The sequence below is a fragment of the Cupressus sempervirens genome, chromosome 4 (assembly GCF_028749045.1).
Source record: "Cupressus sempervirens isolate cs-2001-9-10 chromosome 4, ASM2874904v1, whole genome shotgun sequence".
In the NCBI taxonomy this organism is placed as follows: Eukaryota; Viridiplantae; Streptophyta; class Pinopsida; order Cupressales; family Cupressaceae; genus Cupressus; species Cupressus sempervirens.
The window spans coordinates 829,471,650-829,496,005 of NC_143121.1; positions in this window are offsets into that span (position 1 = coordinate 829,471,650).

Genomic DNA, 24,356 nt, shown 5'->3' on the forward strand with positions numbered 1-24,356 from the left:
GGCAAAATGTAGATCTCACACTTGCATAGATTTCACTTGCATTCACCCTAGTGCAGACTTCATTCTTACATCATATAGACTTCATATTGCACCTTTTAGTTCTCATTACTTTTCATATTGCATCCATTTAGGTTCAGTTTTACTTTCCTTAGTTTTTGCATTCCCATCTCAGAATCAGCACTTTGCATTCACCACCTTGCATCTTTACATACCTATTCATCATCTTGACCACTTCATCCATCATTCCAGGTGTCCTAATCATCATTTTGAGCATCCAAACTGGCTCTAACACTATCGTCTACCATTTACCTCTCTATGACATCTCGCTTAGCATCACTACCATTTTGAGTCCTCAAAACGTCATTTTGAACCCCCAAAACCTTTGAATTTAGTCAAAAATCTAGACAAAGTATAAGTCTTAGAGTATCTCCTAGTGTTGACAGATAATGGATCTTGACTAGTCTTTTTATCTTTTCTTATCACTTTCTTTGGTCAAAATCTATCTATGTCTTGATATCTTTGACCTTTTCATCTTTTATCAATTTGATCTTTTCATCTTTTATCAATTTTTGGTCAAGATCCAAAGTCCTTTATCACAAGGTTAAACTCCTAGATAAAATACTTTCTAAAAGGTTTTGCCTAAGTTCAAAACTTTCCATATACCCTTGTCATAGCATAATCATATCCCTAGCATCCTCAAACGTCATTTTGACCTACCCTAGTGGCATATCCCCTTCATATTGCATTCGTCAAAATCCTTAGCATCATTTTCACTACCAAACCCTATCAAATTGTCCATCAACCAAATTACCTTCTTGAGCATTTACCCTCTTTTTGCATGTCCCAAACGTCATTTTGAACCCTAGAACATTATCCTTTACATGATACACCTTGCATAGATCAACCTTTAGCATCCTTAACAAGTCCAAAACATAATCCTAATTGTCATTTTGTATACCTTAGATACATTTTCATCCCCTCTAGTCAAACTTCAAAACATCACCTTGCATTTGCATTTGCATAACATCCCTAGGACATTTTCACTTTGCACATCAAAACCATAATTCATCCAGCATTTCCTCACATTGCATAACATTCCTAAACAATTAAAAAATCCCAAAAAAAAAAAAAAAGACACTCATATCTTGCATAGCCACCACTCTTTGCACTCTTAGGTATCATGCCAACACTTACTAGGAGACAAGTAGCTCAGAGACCCAAGGAACTCTATCAACCTTTATTTTTTGAGGCACAAGCACGACCAAAACCTCATCCAAGAATAAGAAAGAGGAAGAAAATCCAACAAACCTTTGACAAAGACCAAATTGAAGCATCACAACCATTACTAGCAGACCACTTGAACATGTATCCACAAGATCCTCAAGCTATGGCACAAAAAACCTTGAAAAATACACCTATCATGAGATTTCCTCCAAACACTTCCCCCACACATGGGATGGTTCAATGGAGTCATGACTTTGAACCTATATTCATGCCAATGCCACCAGGAGAAGGAAGTGTACCAACCTCACCTAAAGATGAACAATCACATTCATTTGAATTCAGCCAACCTAACACATCAAACATACAACAAGGTATTATACACCTAAGTGATGACTCTGACACTAATTATGGCATCACTAATGAGGAAATGGCTAGGGCATGTCAAGACAAAAGTTTTTGCAAGAACTTCAAACGTTTGGCAGCTCAAGAAATTGTCAAATTTAATTTAAACTTGGAAGGTCCTAGGTCCAAAAATCAAACCAACACAACAATTGAAAACATCCAACCCATGATGAATTTGGACTTAGACAAGGGAAAACAACCTTTGGAGTTTTCAAACACAATAATGGCACCTATAAGGTCCCATCAAGAACCAACAATTGAAATCCTCCAAAGTACATTTGAACACATCAATGTTAACCCCTTGTTTGATGAAATATCACCAATCCCTAAACACCCCAAAAGGACATTAAGACTTGATTTTAGTCACATGATGCAACAACAAGATGCACCTAAAGGGACCCATGCTCTAGGGATGCCAAGCATACCTTCTTTGGAGGCAAATCAACAAAGTACACCTTTGCTCCTAACTTTACCTAGTGCTACGACATCAAACACTATGGAGCCTCTCATAAATACAACATGTGAAACATCAAGCGCAACCATCCCTATGGACACAAAAAGGAAAAGTCTTATTGACATTACACCCATTCCCAATAGAAATGTATTGCATAGTCAATTCAATGTGATGTCACAAGCAAGAACATCTAAAACACAAAGGTACCAAAATAACAATACAAACATGACATTCAATTCTCAAGGACTTAGTCAACCCCCATGACAACAACAACCTATAATGGTACAAGGACTCAACACTTCTAAGAAACAACCAAGTCTACATCCGCTTGACACACATCCCACATATCAACAACAACATCAAATGCAACAACAACAACCATAAGTGGGGCAAACATCCAACTTTCCTAACACGTAATCCCATGTGGACCCACTTGACTTACACACAATTTATCAAAAACAATTCCAACAACAAAAAATGGTGTTTGCTAAACAACAAGATCAACTCAAGCAACAATTGGAATACCAAAGATGCTTTGAGCAACAAATTGGATACCAGCAACATTTGTTACAACAAAAACATGTGTGGAAAATACCTCTAGAACAACAAGCACGCACATGGTCTCACATACAACCAATAGAGGTATCCCAACAACAACCACAACACACGACACAACAACAACACATGGTACAACAATCATAGTCAATCCCACAACAAATTCCACATCAAATACCACAACAAGTTCCCCAACAACAGGGACCTTTCTGTCTTCGAGGTGCCAACATACCTCCACCACCTAGCGACACCTCATCAGACTCATCAGAAACAAAAATGTCAAAACCAAGTAGACATAGTTCTCGCCATAGCAAATGGTCTACTCATAGACACAAAAGACTTGAAGGAAAGACCATCATACAAAACCCTAATGAAGAACTATTACAACAATTCAAACAACTTTCTAAACAAGTCGAGGCATTGGCAGTCCAAAAGAAATAGGCTCTATATACAGAAAGGGACCTACGTCCTAACCCATTTGATTAAAGTCTGTATATGCCTCCATTCCCAAAACACTTTGAAGCTCCAAGGTTTGAAAAATATCGAGGAAAAGGAAACCCTATTGATCACATCCGAGAATTTTTTTGTTTATGCACTGAACTCAGTGATGAGCCCACATACCTTATGAGATTGTTCCCTCGTTCTCTAGGTGGGCCTACACTTGAATGGTACTCCAAACTTCCTGGTAATATCAAATCTTGGTCAGTGCTAGCAGACAAGTTTATCTCCCACTTTTCCTTTAACATCACAAATGAGGTGACACTTTCTAATTTGTGCTCAACTAAACAAAAGGTAGGAGAATCATTCATCACATTCTTACTACGTTGGAGAAACCTAGTTAGTCAATGCTCACTAGATATTCCTGAAGAACAACAAGTAAACCTGTGCATTGAAAATTTAGTCCCAAACTTAATGTATGAACTCAAAATCAAGAGTCCAAGCACCATTTCTAAACTAATGAAAAAAGGGGCTAGTATTGAAGATGCTCTTATCCATAAGGGAGTCCTCAAGATAAACAAAGAAAACACAAACACCAACTCGTCTAATGACAAGGCAAATTTTTTCTCCAAAAACAAGAATGTGACTAATGATGGTATTGTGGATGCTTGCACAATTAGCACAACACAACCTCAATTGACTTTGAAAGGTGTAAACCCTACAAATTCACAAACCTCTAATCAAACATCAGCTCCACAATAGAAAAATGAGACTCCCACGCAAGATAAACCTCGAAGACATCCTAGAACCAAAGACAGGAAATTCACACCATTGGGGATACCACTTGAGACTGCATTACAATAGTTACTAAGTAATAACTTCTTGCAATTACCCCCAATCAAAGAAGAAAAATTGACTAAAGCTGATTGGTGGGATGAAAAAAACTATTGTGATTACCATCGCACCAAAGGACAGAAAACTTCATCATGCTTCCAACTGGAACATGCAATACAAGACCTTATTGATGATGGTGTCATCACAGTTGATCCATCACTGTTAGTATCCAAATCTGATCACACTATTTTCAAATATCCTTTGGGTAATCATGACAAAGAGAAACCCTCAAGTTCAAACTCAAACTCACAAGGTAATGTGAATTAACACGTACCTGTTATGACTACACCATCAATTGCTTTAATGAGTCTAACTTTCGCATATCCACATTCATATTAAAAGCTGAAAACCCTCGTTGTGCTGTCACTACAAGCCGTAGCAAGATTACCCTACCTAGAGCCCCAGTTAGACCTACTGCTTCTACTAGACCTATACCCTCATCTAGACCTATTGCTCCTACTTTAGCTGATTATAGCCTTGTTGAACAACTCGGTAAAACCCTTGCAAAAATATCCATTTTGGACCTCCTGTGTGCATTCCCCCCAACACCAAAAGATCTTGGATCAAGCCCTTAAAGAGTTAATAGTCCCAGATAACATGGATGTTGCCCAGTTCCAAGCCATGGTTGGGAACCTATCCGCATCACAACATATCACATTTTCACCCCAAGATATTCCTAAGGAAAAATCTAATCACAATGATCCCCTCCACCTTGAAGTCTTTGTCCACAATGTTAGAGTCATGACGTGTCTTGATAGATGGAGGAGCAGGGCTGAATATTTGTACACTTAAAGTAGTCAAAGGTTTGGGCTATTCTGAAGATGATGTAGATCCCTCTCGAAGAATCACAATAAAAGCTTATGATGATGGTGAACTCTTCTCTAGGGGCATCATCACATTACCTGTCAGAGTTGGTCCTGCTACTAAAGACACATTGTTTCATGTCCTAGACATCAAAATGAAATGCAACATGATACTAGGATGCCCTTGGCTTCATGCTATGAAAGCAGTCCCTTCTACATATCATCAATGTTTGAAGTTTTCTTATCACAACATAGAGGTTACCATCCCTAGCGATCCAAATCCTTTCCAATTTTGTGCTAATCTAAGAGATGCTACTGCATTCCAAATCCCAACAAATAATGAAGTGCAACCCACAAATTCCTCTAAGTATGTGGATGCTGATATACTACTCAGTAAAGCCAAGGAAAAGATGAAGATTGAAGACAATGGGTGTGGAGAGTACTTTATGTCTCAAGTCTCTCACATTAGGGAGTCACCACTTTCTCCCATCAGTACAAAGAATGATACTTCTATCAATGAGAATACATCCATATGTATTGAGAAAGCAAAAGCAGAACGAGAACCCACTTTGATATCTCCTAACAAGTATGGACTTGGGTTTACTATCATGCAAAAACAAGGCTATGATGGCTATAGTGGTCTTGGATCTTAGAAACAAGGAATCATTGAACCCATCACTACAAAAGGACAACCTCCTAGTTTGGGGCTTGGATTTAAACCATTATGAATAGGTCCTCCTAGTACTATGGTACCTATGTGTAAGACTATGGATGTTTTGAATGATGAAAAGGCATCTAAGGAAATCCCACCTAAAACCAACAATCCTCTAGCTTCTGAGCATAACCCCAACGACCCAATTGAATCAAGCACACATATATCTACCTACAACCAAAGCCCATTCAACACTGATGATGACATCTCCTCAAGTTATCTTGAACCTTTGGATTGGGACCAACGTGGACCACCATTTTTGATCAATTCGATGATGATGACACTCTCATAATAGATTTTGAAGGAATTATGACTGAAGATCATAAAGAAGTAGTTTCTCCTAAAGAGAACACATTGGCATATTTTGGGGAGCCAACTCCACCTTCTAGTTACAAAGCAAAAAGAGAAATAAATAACAAGCATAAGTCTCTTGGTGAAAATCAAAAGGCGCCATTAGACTATAAAAAATCAAAAGCTAAGCAGCTCCCATTGATACAAAATGAAAAATGTGATGCCATGAATATCAGTGTTCCAGTGTTCACCAAGCCACAAAGTCTTTTGGAGCTCTCTCAATCAGCATTCATGCAGAAGGTCATTGGTCTCAACCCTCCCAACCCTCCCTTATATAACTTTGTTTATCCTCAAATCCAACTACCTACTTTGTCCAATAACCAAAATCAGTCCTTTATCTAACAAGCCTTTGCATATGTCATCATCAATGACATCCCACATGACATTTCTATTGACCCAATTATCCTTAGATGCCTTGATTCACAAGAGATAGACATTGGCTTACATACGGTACGTGATGGTATCTCTTGAGGCCTTTCTAGTGGTTTGATCTTAGCTACAGACTCGGAACAAATCCTCCATAATTATGGTCAGTCATGCATCCAGAGCTCATCAGCTAGCAGCACCAACAATAGATATCTTCTCAACATTTGTTAATGACATTCTTGATTTCATCTAAAAAGTCCTGAAAAAATATCAAAAAAAATAGTAAAAAGTCATGAAAAAAAAAAAACAAAAAAGTGAAAAAAAGTCATGAAAAAGAGGGTGCCTTGATGAAAAATTGGCAAATAGGCATCTTGGCAAAAAAATTTGAGTCAAGAGAAAAATTCTATCAAAAAGTGAAAACCTGGCAAATAGGCGCTTTGGGCAAGTACCATGGTGAAAACCTGGCAAACAGGTGCAATGTGTAATCAATTATTGCTCCTCCATCTATTAGGATTCCATCTGGTATTTTTCCCTCTATCATTCCTTGATCATACCCTTCATATTGCAAGACATCCTCGATTCCTTATCATGGCTCACAAACTGGTTAATGTCCTTCGTTACCTTGCTTAAGTATCACCTGTCTACACACACACACTCTGTCATTGGCCTCTGTACATACTTTGTGTCTTTTCTAGGGGCATATTACCTACATGGTGCATAAGTTTGAATTTGAACTAGGGGCATACCTCTAAGTCCTTTTTAATCCATTGGATCTATTACATAACGGATTGGAGCTAACACTTGTATATGCTTATACGATCCTAAAAAAATCCCTAAAAATCATAAAATGTCCTGAAAATTTTCCTAAAAATCATAAAATGTCCTAAGAAAATCTATAAAAATCATAAAATGTCCTAAAAAAATCCTAAACATTCAAATACGATCCTGAAAAAAAATACTAAAAATCATAACATGTCCTGAAAAAATCACTAAAAATCATAAAATGTCTTGAAAAAATACTAAAAACCACATAATGTCCTAAAAAAAATCCTAAAAATTCAAATACAATCCTGAAAAAATCACTAAAAATCATAAAATGTCCTGAAATAAACCCTAAAAATCGTAAAATGTCTTGAAGAAACTAGTCACGCAAAAACATCAAATATCTCCACAAAAACCCTAAAAATCATAAAACCCATCAAAAATCTGCAATAAACCTTGTACATACTCACTATGGATAACCACCCCTTTTGCATTCACCCTTGCACTTTGCAGACTGAAAATCAAAGCACTACACTTTGAAGACAATCACACTATCTGACCAATGTGAACCAACAATCAATCCAACATGTCACTACGAACTTATCAACTGAATCCACAAATAGTGCTATCACATTATCAACCTATCGAACACCATCTAAACATCTAAAACACTAAAAAACAAGTAATAATGGACAAGGATAGTTGTTGGCTCACGCTGTTTAGTGAGTGATTTATTTTTTGCTTTATTTTTCTTTGATCATGTTCCTATGCCACTCGATGATATAAAACTAATCTATGAGACTATTCGGGATGGTTCATGGTCATCTTTTTCCATTTTTTTTTGTCACAATGTACCTTTGAGAGTTTGGGGCATGTACATATGCCTCAAGAAGGAAAAGGTCATTCTCTGTTTGCATCATGCTTGTTTACGCAAAAGGCTTACATTTGTGCTCTGGCTCTTTATGCCATGATGCATTGCATTCCATTTTCCATATCAAAATAAAGCTCCATTTGACATATAGTGAACTTTCTAGAAGCAAAAGTCTTTCAATAATACTAACACCTCCTCGTCTCATCTCTCTTCTTCATCTCATTTTCCATCACCATAATCATGTCTTTTGATTCACCAAATCATCTTCATCTTGCATTCATGCATTCTTGCATCATCCTGCATCGTCAATCAACTTTCTATGGCTTTCCACCTGGTTCAGCCTCAGTCTGACATTTGTCTCATCATCTTCGACCAAATACAATCATTTTTTATGATTTCCCTCATGTTATGACATCTTTCCATCATTTTGGGCATGCACGCACAGTTTCAGGTCATTCCATCAGTTGCTATGGTTTTGTCTTCTTGTTGTCAATAAATTGACTTATCATATGCTTATCTTAGTCAATTTCTTGAGGAAGCACCCATATATATCATCCCTACTGGGGCATGTTGTAGCTTTCTCATTAGTTATTCTTTGATACAACATTCTAAATCACATTGTATCAAAGAGGGGCAAAATGTAGACGCTCAAAAATGGTTTGCATCTAAAACTTCATCACTTCTTCATACTAATTTGTCCCATTTTCTCATTCTACTAACTTTGATCTTTTGGCCAGATTGACCATATTTTGTCATTTGTATCCCCTTTCATATCAACTCAGAATCATATCAAATCAACTCAAAATCACCCAAAATCAACTTGAAATCACTCGAAATTGATCCTAATCAACCCAAAACATATCAAACATCCCAAATCAATCATCATTTATCTACTCCCGGGCATTGTTGTGGCTTTCAGTGCCTTGGAAACCTATCAACTTATCAATCTTATCAATCTGAACTTAGTATTGTCATGGCTCTCAGTACTAGGTCAAACTATCATTCATGTCGTTCAATATTTGACATTATTGAGGCTTTCAATGTCAAATCATGACATCATCAACCATTTTAATAATATTGACAGTGTCCGTCAGTGTTATTATGATCAAACCTTATCAATCAATTTCAATCCTGTAGCATTTACAATGTCGGTTAAATGTTACATATCAATTAATTCATGTCATGCGTCCTTGGCATGTTATCGACTTCAATCAATCAATTTGACCATGGCTTTGGTCTCCCTTTCCATCATCTTATTCGATATCCATCATCGTCACATTTTCATCAAAGGATACGGTCGCATTCATTTAATTAGTTTGGCCAATCATCTACTAATTTTCTCTATAGGATTAAATAACCCATAATTTAATTCTATTATTCTCACTAATTATTCTTCCTAATTATCATCCTCAATTAATTAATTTTATTAATTAATTGATTCATCTTCTGCAAACCATGGAAATTTACAATTTCCTAAGTTCTATTTTCCATCATTAATCCCATTTTCTACTAATTCTTATTTTCTGGAATAAAAGGATTTTTAATTCAAATATTCCATAAAATATTTCATCATCATGACACTTGGATGTGACACCTCGTGGATTCTCCTTTGACACTTGGCTGAGATTTGTCATAATCAAATATTATTATCTCTTATGCATGTCCCTATTTGACTTATTTGTCATAGATTCTTGGCTTTAAGTGGGTTGAGGAATCTTATGAGGCATCATAGATTCTCTTCCAAATTTGACTCTCATGTGTCATAGAATCTTACTTTTGGCATATTCTATCATATGCGTCATAGGAATTATTATTACCTCTTACGCATGTCCCTATTTGGCTTATTCATCATAGATTCTTGGCTTTAAGTGGGTTGAGGAATCTTATGACGCGTCATAGATTCTCTTCCAAATTTGACTTGCATGTGTCATAGAATCTTACATTTGGCATATTCTGTCATATGTGTCATAGGAATCTCTTGCCACATTGCATGTCTGTGGGTGAAAAATCCAATGCTCTCACCTTACATGAAAATTATAAAATGGACACCCTTCCTCTCATTTGAGGGCTGAATGCTGGTCTCTTGGAGGAGAATGCTTAAGTCTTGAGCCCTTGAATCTTTGAGTTTTTGAGTCTCTACTAATTTGCATTTTGCATTCTCTCTCTCACATAAAATCACACTTCAAGTATTCTCATGGCATTATCACTATCATAGGCTTTTGCTTCAATTTTTTGTGCACTATAGGCAACTTTGGAGCTACAATCATTTGGAGAAGAAAGAAGGACATGGGAGCTACAAACGGAAAAGGGAGTTTTTGATTATGCTTGCTTTCTTTTGTTTAGTTTGGCTTTCATGGTAGACTAGTGGGTCCTAATACATGTTGATTGGGTTTGTGATTTGCTCATAGTGTGTTATGCATTTTAACCCATTTTTTCTGGTCCTACAACACCATTGATGAATAATGGCATGGGTTCACCATTTTTTTAACAACTTGATGATTCATTTGACTCATCTCTAATGACTAGTTTATGACAAGGTTTCGGTGGCCCTAGTATTGGGAGTGGATATCAATTTCCTTGACCTCTTGTGCCTAGCCAATCATCACCAAGATAAACCATTTTTCCTATCATCTTTTTCCCTATGCCATATTTTTTCATTATGTGTTGATTAAGTACAAATATTGTCTAGTTGAACCAAATGTACCAGTAGTAGTTGGAGCAATTGATTCAATAGAACCAACAATAGTGCTTGTGCTGGTGGATGTAAGATCCTTACAAACCTCATACTCATTATCCTCATCATCTACATCATATTTTTCTACTGCTACATCTAGATGCTCATTATCCCATAATTTTCTAAGTATTTCATCCTCAAGCAAGTCTTCAAAATCTGCAAAGGTCTTAGGTTTGTTGAGATTCTTCCTCATTTCTAAAAAAATATTCATTTTTTATCAACACCAATGTACAACTACACAATATTTATTTATGGTGTCTGGAAGATAATTTTTACTTAGATGATCCACAATCTAGTAGAAATTGTAGGAGGTCATACTGTGAACTTTTTTTGTCTGTGCAATTCTTTAATTTGTGTTGACAATTCCTTTATTGAAATATTGTTTTCATTGGTGCATTTCTCCATCTCTATTTTGACCTCTTCCCAAGATTCCATATTTTTAAATCTTTCAATCAATGTCATACTCTCATGTTGAAATTTTCTTTTAGAGTTCTACCAATTATGTTTAGTAAAACATACTGCTAGGGCCTATCAACATCAAATTTAAAAACTATAAAAAATTCTTATACCATATTGAACTCTCTGAAGCCTCTACATCCAATAGGCAAGGAAGGAAAAATGGTACATATGTGCTTTCCATATGTTGTTTATATTCTAATGTAAATACCCTCGTTGTCACATGTATTAGAAGTATCTAGGGTTCTACAACTCAACTATAAAATCTTGATACAATGTACTCTTCCATAAATTATCAGCGAGCTAATTAAATTTGACTTCCCAGTTAAATTAGTCATTTACAAGATACGTGCAATCTAGGTATTGAAGTGCTTTTAATTTTATTATGAAGTGGTGCCAAAAAGAAGTCTACAAACTGTTGTAGTTCCCTTTGAGATTACCCATCCTAATCATATGTGTCCATTCAAATATTGGTTTATCAAACTTAATTGAAGCTTATTTCTTTCAAAAATTTGATGATGCCTACATAATAAAAAATAGCACAAGTAGGTCATGTATCTAAATGTCTTCTATGGCAGTGGGTCTAACCCTCTTTTAATCATTAACAATGTTTTTTACATATGATGTACAATGTCCCCAATATAATTATATCTTACCAATTGGTTTAGACAATGAATATTGTAAACCATTTATGGAATGTTGGTACCCACTTTCTCATTACTTTCCAAACTAAAACAAATTGATAGAAGAGATACAGTATCCTAAACCCATTGCAAAAAACAATCCAATTTATAAGGAGGTTTATGATCACAAGGAAGATTGAATCCATCTAGTAATGCTCTGTTATAGTAAAAAAAAAATTCTAGTCCTAAGTTGTCCTATGTTTCTGCCAATTTTTTCATGTCAATGTGGGTTGGATTTTGTGCTTCATACCCTAGGTCTAATAGTCTACAAAACTCACTCTGTGTGATCAAAAAAATTACCTCCTATGTATTTTGATTGCCAATTTTCTTTCTATCTTCATCATAGTTTTTAACAAAAACTATTACAAGTTCTAGGCAAGGGAATACATGAGGCAACCCTAAGGAGACAATTCCCTTAATCCACATTACAAATTTATTTGCAATGACCCTATCATATTGTTTGATTTCATGTATTTTGACTCCTTTTTTGGATCATTCCACTTATCTTCTATTGTATATTTCATTTCCTTAATACTCCTTCGATAGATAAAAGGATCCAAAATATCATTGAATTCATTAGTAAAACCTAGCATTTTAAGCAATTTGTGCATGTCAAAATATAATTTCCTAGTCCCCTATATTTTATTTTGGGATGGAATTCCACTACTAGTGCCATTGTCACTCCTCTTGTATATTTTCATTGTCATTGAAAAATTTATAGACCTATACATAGATAAAAATTACAATTTACAAATACAATTAACATTTAAACCCTAAATTGTACTTATAATATTTAACTTTGCAAGTTACCTAGCCACTAGAAAGTAAATAATTTATTATTACAATGCATGATAAATTGAAAATTAAACCCTGAATTCTATAGTCGATACTAGTTCCTAAATTGTTAGTAAAAAATGTGTTCAAGATCTTACTTGGAAAGTTGAAACTCAATTTGATAATTATTTTATGTAACATTGTGAGTTGTTTTGGAAGACTTGGTCTATGTTGCAACTTACAAATTGTGATTTGTAACCCCTTTATGATGCTCCAATGATTTTACTAAACCTTGGATTAGTAGTTTTAGAAATTTTAAAATCATTAGAGTCAAGAATGTGTTTGATATTAATTCTTACGTGCATTGTACAATGAACAGCTAGTATTATAATTCTTTGTGAAACCATAAATGCACAATGTTACAATATAATTCAGGATTAACTCTAGTAATTATTTCTAATTTTTTAAGACTTGGTGACTTATTTCTCAAAACTTATTTTTTAAGGAATTTTTGAAAAAAATTGAGGGTAGCCAAAATTGGCCTGAAATAAATCTTGAATTGTCAATCTTTGATGCTCCAATGGTGGTAGGCGCATTGACCGTTGCCTCTTTACACATCCTGTAACCAAACCATGGTCCATGTCAAATGCCACATTTCTTCTTTCTCACTAGATACATGTATGTCATGTGTCTTGTTTTTGTGGTATTTGAGAAAGCAAGACCATGCTTGCCAAAATTGACATGAAATACAATTACGGCCATTTGGATATTTGTTGATTAGATGGTGTGTAAAGGATGTCAATGCCTTAATAGATGTTATGTCAAGTATTCCATATGTCCTATTTCTAGGGCATATGGGAATACAAGTTTATTTTTGCCAAAATTGACCCAAATTCTTTTGGATCATTGATCTAAGTTATGGTGGTTGGCTTGTTTCTTTTTTTGTAGAATATAAATGATGCCCTATTACCAAATCACATGTATCACTATGATATTACCGAGGGTCCATCATCCACATCAAAATAAATAGTGAATAGTCATAGGTGATACATGTATGCCCCATGTTTTCTCTTCAGGGCAATTTGGGAAAACAAGTTGAGTGCTACCCAAATCAGCCCAAAATAAATCTTGAGTCGTTGATCCTTGCACATCCAATGGTAGTTGAGGCATCCCCTTTATTATACTAACACTTTAGACATCATATTAAATCATAATTATAATATTAATTATTAATATATTATAAATAATAGCATTATATTAACACTTATTAAAGATAAATATTACTAATTAAAAATAAATTGAATAAAGATATTTTATGTTTTATCTTAAGACACAATTAACTTATTTGTGTTATGCTTTTTAAATTGATTTTGTGATTGAATAAGAAGATATTCATAAAAAATTAAATACAAATAGGAATCTGTGTATTTGTGCATTGAATTTCAAACTGAATCATTCACAATAACAAAATAATTATCTAATTTTATACTTTTGATGATGATTAAAAAATAAAAAAGTTGGTATGTTATAATCAAAATGTTTGTATGAAAACTGATTAGTTTATAAATATTTAATATATTGACCATTATGATAGAACTTATAAAACTACTTCAATAATTATATTATAATATAAGGCTATATTTAAGGACCTAATATAATTTTTATATAGCATATTTGTAAGTTATTATAGAGTTGAAATGTGTCTTCTTTCCAGGTGCATTTATAAAAATGGTTGAATGTTCCCCAAATTATCCCAAAAATTATCTTTGGTCATTGATCTAAGGTGCTACTATGAGCATAGTTATTTAACACTCGATACATGTTCGTCATGTGTCTTCTTTCTAGGGTATTTAGAGAAGCTAGTCGATTGATGCCAAATTCAAACAAAAAAATAGCTAGAGTTATTGATCTTTGTTCATCCAATAGTAATTGCAAAAGTAAGTGATTTATTAATTATATTAATTGTTAAATATTAAACCTCAATATGTTAATTTAATTCAATGTTAAATGTTATATTTTGTTTCTTAACAATTTAATGGAAATTTTTGAAAATGCCAAAACATTGCATAAGTAAGTATAACAATAAAATGTAATTTTGTATGGAACTATAAAAGTTTTATTGATATTTCTTATATATTAAATTTTGAGGAAGATGTATGTACAATGATTGTAATTTGATTTAAAAAAATAGAAAGTGAAACTAGACTACAAAGGAAAACCCTAATACTACTGTACTAATCATTGTAGAAAGCACAAAACCTGACTAAGAGTGTGAATTCTTATAGCCATGGGTTTTCCTATGGAATTTCATCTAGATAATACCATTTTTAGAAAAAATCCAAGTCAGTTCATGCCCATTTTTTATGGTGCTTCAATTGCCCAAAAGAAATGGTTGCAGGGCCACATTCTAGCCAAGTTCGAGAAGCTTGTGGATTTCACCTACCTAAGGGATCCACACCCCTAATACTACATGAGTAACAATGTCAATGTTATTTTCTAGGTATTATACTTTAAAAATCTTCCTCAAGAGAAGCAAAATATCAACCCTTTCTTCTCTGAGGTCGAGTAGAGATGCAAGAAAATGGGACATAATATCCATGTTTACATGGTACCTATTCTCATTCTCCAAAATCTTGTGCCTCTGGACCATTTTTACAACATGAATAATGAAATGCATAGCAAGAAAAACCTCATTGAAAATTGACAAGAGATTTCCATCAGGGATGTTGCCTAAAAAGGCCTTTTGTTCCTCTTCCAATTGGCATATCAGGAAAATTGGAGTTTCCATCTTGATTCACAATTTACAAAATAATTAACTATACAAAAATTACTACAAACTATTGACTACAAAGAAATGACTACTAGTCTACCACACCAAGTAAACCGGACCATAATTTAATAAGCACTACAAGTATACTAGACTATTGATTACCAAAAATGAGATGAGAAATGATAAAAGAAGAAGCTTAATTGCCTATAAATAAGTTGAGTGGTTGAGTGATGGTCCCTACACATTTATTTGTCTAGCTTCCAATTAAATTATTTTAAAAGATTAAATCTTTACAAATCTTTAACATAAATTCAAGTTTTTGCCAAAAAAGTTGTAATGCATGTGATGCTAATAGAAGAGGGAATTCCACTAACAGTGATAAGACATATATTTAATATCCACTACAAGTTGTAGAGGGTGGAAGGAAATATGTCATTTTTCTAAAGACTTGAAAAAGTTGAGACTTCGTTCGAGATATTTGGTCTGAAATAGACCTTCAATCATTGATATATTATCATCAAATGATAGTATATAGATGGATGTTACTGGTTACACATGTATGTTGGAGATATGATGTGTTATTTGAAATATTTTGCAAAAACTCGTCATTTTAGACATCAATTCATGCTTTCATGTGGTATGTGTAGTATGTATTGTGTACTACTACTAACCAATAATTACTTGCTAGAAAATGGAATTATGATTCACATAAATTTAGAAAGTAATAATTAAATACATTATCTAATTACTATAAAATATGTAGAGCCCAAAAGAAAACACCATACCACTGAAATATCAAATATCAAATAAAAGGGGTTTACTTTGCATTATATTCTTTGTATATACTTCATATTTCATCCTTGTGTGTGTGTGTGTGTGTGTGTGTGTGTGTGTGTGTGTGTGTGTGTGTGTGTGTGTGTGTGTGTGTGTGTGTGTGTGTGTGTGTGTGTGTGTGTGTGTGTGTGTGTGTGTGTGTGTGTGTGCGCGCACGTGCGTGTGTGTACGTGTGTTGATTATGGTTTCCCTCAAAAAGGGAAGCAACAAGCTTCAAACCATTAAATTTGAAATTCATACACTTTTCAATAATATGTTTTACATAATAAACCCTAACTAAACCAATGATTCTTAATGTATAGCTTATTTTATCCTTCAAAAAATCTCAAAAGAATTGAAGTTATGGTTTTGTTGTTCCACCATATTTGCAATTTGTTCTTCAAAATTAGTAGGGTAGAGACCTATTTCAATGAACATTGCTTAGAGGTCTACCTTTCCCTGGTCCTTTTCGAGCTCTTTGATGGCATCCTTAGAATTAGTAGAGAGAAAATGTGAAGCTTCAATAATCCTAGTGATAAGATCACTTTGTTCCTCATCCTCCTCCATAGTCATCCTATAGAAACCTCACTTTCTTATCACTCTTTGATTTAATATTGAGCATAATATTTTGATAATTAGACAATTGATTTGAAAAACATACAATTAATTTTTAGTCAATTGATTTGAAAAACATATGATTAATTTTTAGTCATTTATTCATTGAGTGATCACTTTAATTTCTAGCACATTAACCAATGCACTATATATATTTTTCACTACACGAGAAAAATTGCCTAATAAAATATATTTTTTATCCAATAAATAGAAAAAATTGCCTAATACAATATATATATTCCAATAAACAAGAAATAAATGCCTAATACAATATGTTTTTTTTTTCAATAAACATGAAAAAACCCTTATACAATATATATTTTTTCTATAAAAAGGGACAAAATCACCTCAATTTTATGAAATTTTGTAATTGTCAAAAAAGAAATCATATCTTAAATTAAAATTTTCCTAACATCAAAAAAATAATTCACCAATAGAAATTAATTCTTCCCCCCACCCCCAAAACTAATGTTGGATTCGCCATGAATTTATATTTTTTTTTGGAGAGGGGGTTTCTTAAAGTTATCCCTAACTTCAAGTTTTCTGAAAGATTGAAGAAGAAGATAGAAAATATTATGGTTTTCTCACTCGTGATCAAGAATTCTTTTTGGAAAAAGGTTCAACATGTGAAAATAAAGAAGGCCTTATTGAAAAATGCTTTCATCTAAATTGGTGATTTAGAATAATAAAAATATCTATCATGCACTTGTGTCTCAACAAAATGAGATTTTGAATGATCTTGGACAAGTGAGCTTCGTAAAGAGTTTCTATGGGTGCCGGAAGTTGGATCTAGAAATTATTCATCCTTCTCTCCTTCAAACATTTAGAAACATTGAAGCAAGAGATGGGGGAAAGAACCATTTCTTCTTAGATGATCATTTGACTAAATCAACAATGAAGAACAATGATGATGTTCCTTCTACTACATCTTTTTTTGAAGAAAATAAAGGTGAGAATCATTTTCTTGAAGATAGAATAAATTGTGAGAAAAATATTGAAAGAGATTCATAAAGTGTGTACATTGGAAAATATAAAGAAGTGGGTAAGATAGGAAAATAATTTTTTATTGATTCTTGTAATAATAATTACAAATATCCCTAGGGAAAATAAGGATTCGTCCATCAATCTAAAAACATAGAGCTTGAACAAGAAACATTGAAGTCTCTCCATACATTCTTGTAGCCACAAATTCAAAGAACGATGAAGGATTATTAGAAGATGAACCTCATATGATTGTCATTCTGACTTGGTGTTTAGAGGTGTTAGATGATGACTTCCTCTATGGGCAAAACCTTCCTATTCATTCACCACTAATCATTAACAATGAGGAATCTATTAGCAAATTCAATTCTTTAAATCTATTGCACAATCTTCTACCACTATAACTAATGAAGAAATAACCTCAAGAAAAATCTTGTAGACATTGTCCTTATCTTCACAATTGGAGGTCTTTACATTCAATGATATTGAGGGATTTTCAAAAATTGACATGATAAAAATGAGCCTAAAAGATCATATACAAGATAAATATGAAGAGTTCTCAAGAAATCCTTTCCAAGGTTACATGAAAGTGGAGTATGAAGCTTTCAAATTTTGTGAAGATGGTCATCAAGAAGAATCAATGAACTAAATTTGTTCAAACATTGATGAATATTTAATAGTGGGTACAATGGACATGGAAATTAAAAACAAGTTTCAAGATAAGATGAAAGATCAAGTCCTCACCCTTTGTTATGCATGAAACCTAAATTTGAAGGATTTGAGTCTATTGGTGTTTTAAAACATTATAGGTTTTAAATTAATTGATGAGAATATGGTACATCTAGGGGTAGCTAACTCCCATCTTCAACATACTATTTTAGACACCGGGCCAACTATAAGGCTAGACCCTTCTTCTACTTCAAACTCTGCAAAACCTAGGCAGGTGGACCTCAGATTCAATCAATATGGTATCCATGCAAAAAACATATTCCTAAATCTAACAAAGTAGATAACTACCCTTATATCTCCTAATAACTAATGTAATGACATAGATCTATGGTAGCAAATTGCAAATCTAGGAAATTCATAAGCTGAGTGAGGGTTACACTTTTCAGCTCTTCAACATGAAAGGGGAAAAGTGTTTGATTAATAATGTTGAATTCAAAAAAACCCCTAATATGCAGCAGCAAGAACTAATGATCCTATAGCTGATCAGTGCCTTATCTATTGGGAAATTCCATGAATCAATCACATACATATGGATACCTGAGACATATTTGTATCTCTAGATATTTGATCTATCCATTCACCTTGTAAATAGACATTTGTGTTCAATCTAAATCTCATTCTTACCTGATATCCTCCTCAAAAAACTTGCAACCTTGTCGATTTCTCTGAAGCATTTACATAACTCCTTGATTTATAAGCAACAATGAAATAACATACAACCTTAAGGGACTAAAACTATGACCTAGGTTCTTTGTTCAAAGATCATAAAACATTACAACTCACTGAGAAAGGAGACAAGATTTAAAATGAAACTCAATCATCTATTGTTCTTCGTATTAATCTCCTTGAAATAATACATTCATATACATGAAATCAAAACATAAAATACCTAATAGATCTGAACTTCTTCTATAATCTGCACCACTGTTATTCATACAATAGAATTATGCTAAAAGAATGGTGTCATAGTCAAGGAAACATGTCAAAAACTAGAACCAATGGTCTCACAATGAAAAATTGGAACCCCTAATGGTATCACAACAATGAACTTTTTCTTCCCAAAAATTGGAGCCTATACAATGAATGAGAAAGAGAATGATATAGGAGGAGGTGAAATCCTAGATCTGCTCTATACATGACAAGTGTCCACTTGAAATTCCCTCTCCTAGCAATGAAAAGACTCTCTAATCTCTCTCTGCAATGGGTGAATAATATACTCATCATTTGGCCTCTACAAGAAAGAAATATCTGAGATACTTGATGAGAATCATAACTGATTTTGATGCCAAACTAAACTCAAGGTAAAAGTGAGAATCAATTAAATAGCCTCTAGACTAAAAGAAAATTGTTTAAAGTCAATTCTTTCCACATTCAAACCCCAATAAGTCTTCATATCTACCTTCTAACCAATTTGGATGCTCCATGGTGAAAATTACCCGTTTTGTTGAGAAAGCCCCAGAATTTACAAATTTGCTTATAACTCCAACTTGTGAGCACCTATGCAAAAATTGACTTTAGATTTAGAAAATTTAGGTTTCTTTGGTTCCAATAGTATATTAGAGTGCCTATTTTGAGCAAAAATTTCCCTTATTATGCCCATTTGAAATTCAAGTTCCCAACCATGAGTTTCAAACTTTATTTAAAAATATAATGACTGTATGTTCAGGGAAAAACATTAATAATAAACCTTTTTCTTTTGAAAACTCCCTTTACTTTTCATCTAAGTCAAACCTAGTTTGACCAACCTTGACACATGATGAGTTTTGATCGGTTCCCCTTTTGCACAATCATCCAACCCCTCTATCTAGGTACCATGTGGCATCACTTGATTCATCCTTCTTGCAGCCACATCAACACGCCACCTGGGTGCCATGTCATGGTCGCTATGTCACTATATTAACTGGCGTGTAACTTCACCTTAGTGACATAACGACATTTGTTAGATCTGCCATGTGGCACAATCTGGTGCATCATTGAGATTTTCTTGCCACATCATAGCCTACCTTGAAATCCATTCCATGTGGCACCTTGTGGTTGATTTGAAACTTTGCAACATCACTGAGTCATCATGTATACACACTGGCAGCCACCACTTGTCACTACTTAATTTGTTATCTACAACTAAGCAGGGCCCACAACAACTCTTGCTAGATTCTAAGGTTTTTTGGCTGGTCGCTATGTTGCTATTGAAAAACCTTTCCATTTTCCAATGGTGACATAGTGCCTTGCCTAATTTTGTAACTATTTGGTGACTTGCAATGCTAACATCATCATCTTGTTTGCATGTGTTTTCATTAAAAATATTACCTCAAGCTAGCATCCACATCCAAGGCCCACAACATAGCCACTACCTTTCCAAAATGGGTTGCCTTTAAGATAGTAAGGCTTGTGTGTGTTTTAGTATTTAAAGAATATAAAACCCACTTATATAAGCGATGTGGGATAAAATCTTTGAAACAAGTTTTGAAACCTCCTTGAAACGTCTCTTTGCCTCTTCAAACCTTTCACCCTGTTGCTAGCGATTGGTTTTTGGCTCATGTAGCTTCTATCTTGTTGGGTCTTCATGCCATGGCCTACTTCTCTTACGTGGACTCCTCTGGTAATCAACTTTGCCTCTGAATCTGCAGTTTTCCTTTCTTGGATGTGGGTTGTTTGCATAGGATGTTGCCTCAATTTGTAAATAATAATAGAAAAAATGTGGTGCTCAATGCATTTCCTTGGATGTAAATGTGTGTCCCTTATATTGGTGGTGTGGGAACTCTTTTGTTCTACCTAGGTGTCTCCTTTGTTGCCCCCTTCCTTTAATACGTGCCTCATTACTTTCTTTTCACAAGTATGCTCTACTGTCAACTCCCTATGAATCTCCCCCTTCTTTCTAGTGGGATTCCCCTTTTGAGTGTTGTAGCTTCCTTCCTTTGTGGTGTTATTTTTATTATGAATTCTCCTTTTACCCACTTTAAAATGGTAGCCTCCAAAAGCATCCTTCATTGCACATGCCATGGGCTTAACTGCCACCATGCCCTCTTCATCACATGGGCATCCTCTTAAAAATGTGGATTGTTTCTATCTTCTGCCTTTCTCCATAGCATGGAGACCCTATTCTACTCCATTCTTCACCTTAAGCATAGCATGTTTTTGTTCTTCCTAATGTGAGCTACAAGGTCAATGTTGACTACCCCTTTTACTTCTCATCGCATGGTCTGCTTTGCCTAGTTGCTTCATGTCACTTCCTTCTAGCTAGCTACGGGTTTCTTCCTTTCTTTTAGTGGCTTATCTTCTTTAGACTGGATGCTTTATTTCACTTTTAGGCACATCTACCAAAACAAGTGATTTATCTTTTCCTTTGTGTGAGATGTGTTATGCATATCTCATTATTATTTTTCAAAATTAGCATAACCCCTATTATTAGCTGGAGAGTGAATCTTGTATGGTCAATTCATGCCATCAAATCAACCATACAAAGTCTATATTCATAAAGGGTAAAATTATTTATCCACCATTAGACATAACCCTTAGGACTATAGCATATAGCATATAGCACATCATGTAACATTATTTATCCACCATCAGACCATGACTTCCAAAAATGATCTACTAATTTACCTCTATCCACTGTATTAGCTTCTTATCAATGTATGAGGTATTTGTAGGCATCTTCTTTGTCTTTAGTAGCTTCCTCTAGGTGGAGTCCCCTCTTATCCTGGCCAGATCTACTAAATGAAGACATCCTCACAGAGCTACTCCAGAGGATCAATCTATTCTTTCCACATGTATAGCTAGGACACTATGAGAGTGGTTGCTATGCTCATTAAGTGCAATGGTACCTACAAACACCTGCAAACAAACATGTCATAAAATCGTAAATTGCATTCAAAATCGGGTTCAAAACCTTTTGAAATGGATTTGAAATGACTTGAAATCTAAAACATAAGCTCTTTGGTATGGACACTAGACACTCCCAAAGTGGCAAGTTATGAAACATTACTAGGTGTGAGATATTTAGTTGCAAACATAGCCTCCTATCATTTGACACTTAAGCAAAAATGTAGATTTGATAAATGTTCAAAACATGACTTCACAAAATGACTCAAAATGACAAATTATCATCATGAAACAAGTGAACATACTGAATGGAAGGTGTTAGAAACATTGAATACCTCTTAGGCCTCAAAAGTATAGTTGGGCACATAGGCATTTAAAAATGTTTATAGGACCTAATTTCTTAATGGTACTCAAAATTGGGGCTTCAATTTTGAGTCCCAATAGAGTCCATCAATGAAGGTTACAATAAGAAAGACTCAAGAAAAAAAAAAAATTCTAACTTTTGAAGCCTTATGTTTTGAAGACATATAGTTAAAAGATCCTAAAGTTGCATCTCAATGTTCAATGTCTTGTAATTTTGATTTCATGAAGGACACAAATGAAGTGGACATGGAGGAATATGTTGTCATAGATGGTTCAAATGAAATCAAAGTTCAAAAATTAGATCCAATATTTTAATTGGCACAAATTTTTTCTTATCACAAGCTATGTCAAGGTTGCTCAATTCATGGTTTGGTTTCTTTCACTTCAATCTATTAGGGGGATCATCAAGGTAAGGATTTTGGCATATCTAGAGAGTTACCCAATGTTATGAGTAACCATATATAGAAGATATTGATGTGATTCATGAAAGCTTACAAATTTATGATGAGATATGGTTGTTTGGTCCAATGTTGAAGAATGTGTCATACCTCATATATGAATATTTGGTAAACTTGTTAATCTTGCAAGTATTGGTCAAGTGTTCACTTATGTTTTGCATGGGTTCTTATTTCCCCCAACTAGTAAATGGGTTTATATGATCATTTGAGTGTTACCTACCATGTACATATTGTGAATTATTTGAGCTTTTGTTGTGTGTCCCATTTTTGGCTTGTTTATTATTCTTTAGTTAGACCCCTTTTTTGTCTCCTTTTGGGTGACTCTATAGCCCTTTAATAATGCACTATCTTTTCCTACCTCTAGATTCACTATGTGTCCCTCATAGTCCTTGTACCTAGTTAGAGCTAATTATTGCCTCAGTTCATGTACTCATCAAAATTGTAAAAATTTCATCTTTCTGAGGCAAAATAACTTACAAATGTGTCAAACTTTGAGCTATAAAAGATTTGATAATTGATTTCATTTTTAATGATTCTATAGTTTTGATGCCTTTTTCTCATCTCTAGCTTTGTCCATTACTTTGAATTTCCAAAATATCGCACCTGAGTCTCAAATTATAGTAGGTTAATGAAAGGTGCCAAAACATGTGTTTTTGATGGCAACATTAACCTTTAAAAATTTAAGAAGTTAATAAACAAGGTTCAAAAATATGTGTTTCCATTCAAAATATTAACCTCTCATCCCAAAAAGAGTTAAGAAAAACACTCCAAATGCACATTTTGAATCCTGAACCTTAAACACCAGAAACTAAAAAGGTTAGGAATGAGACTCAAAATATGTAACTTGGAAATGATTCTTAACCTCTTTTCCCAAATAGGAGAGGTTAATTAACCTCAAGCAAAGCTCATTATGCTTCCTATTTACTAAATGCAAAAAATATATTCATTCAACTTGGTAAAAGTACACACTAAATTAGAATTTGAGAATGGTTACTAACACGAGTTCAAAGCAAGGAGAATATAGGAATAGGTGTGCTCTGAGATATATTGAAATTTTTTACGATCTTTAAAGCAAGTATAATCATCTTGTTCAAATTAAATTTTCAAATGGTTTTTTTTTATGCCTATTCATTATATGCATATGGGATAGATTTTTTGAATAATTCAATTTGGAAAATGATACAATATTTATTCTTAAATTTGATGGAGTTAGCTAGTGAAATTGCAAAGTTTTTATGAGGAGATGAAAACCCACCAATTTGATATTGTTGCAAAGTATGGATTCATTTACATTTCTCATATTGGTGTTGATTATAGAGGTAGATA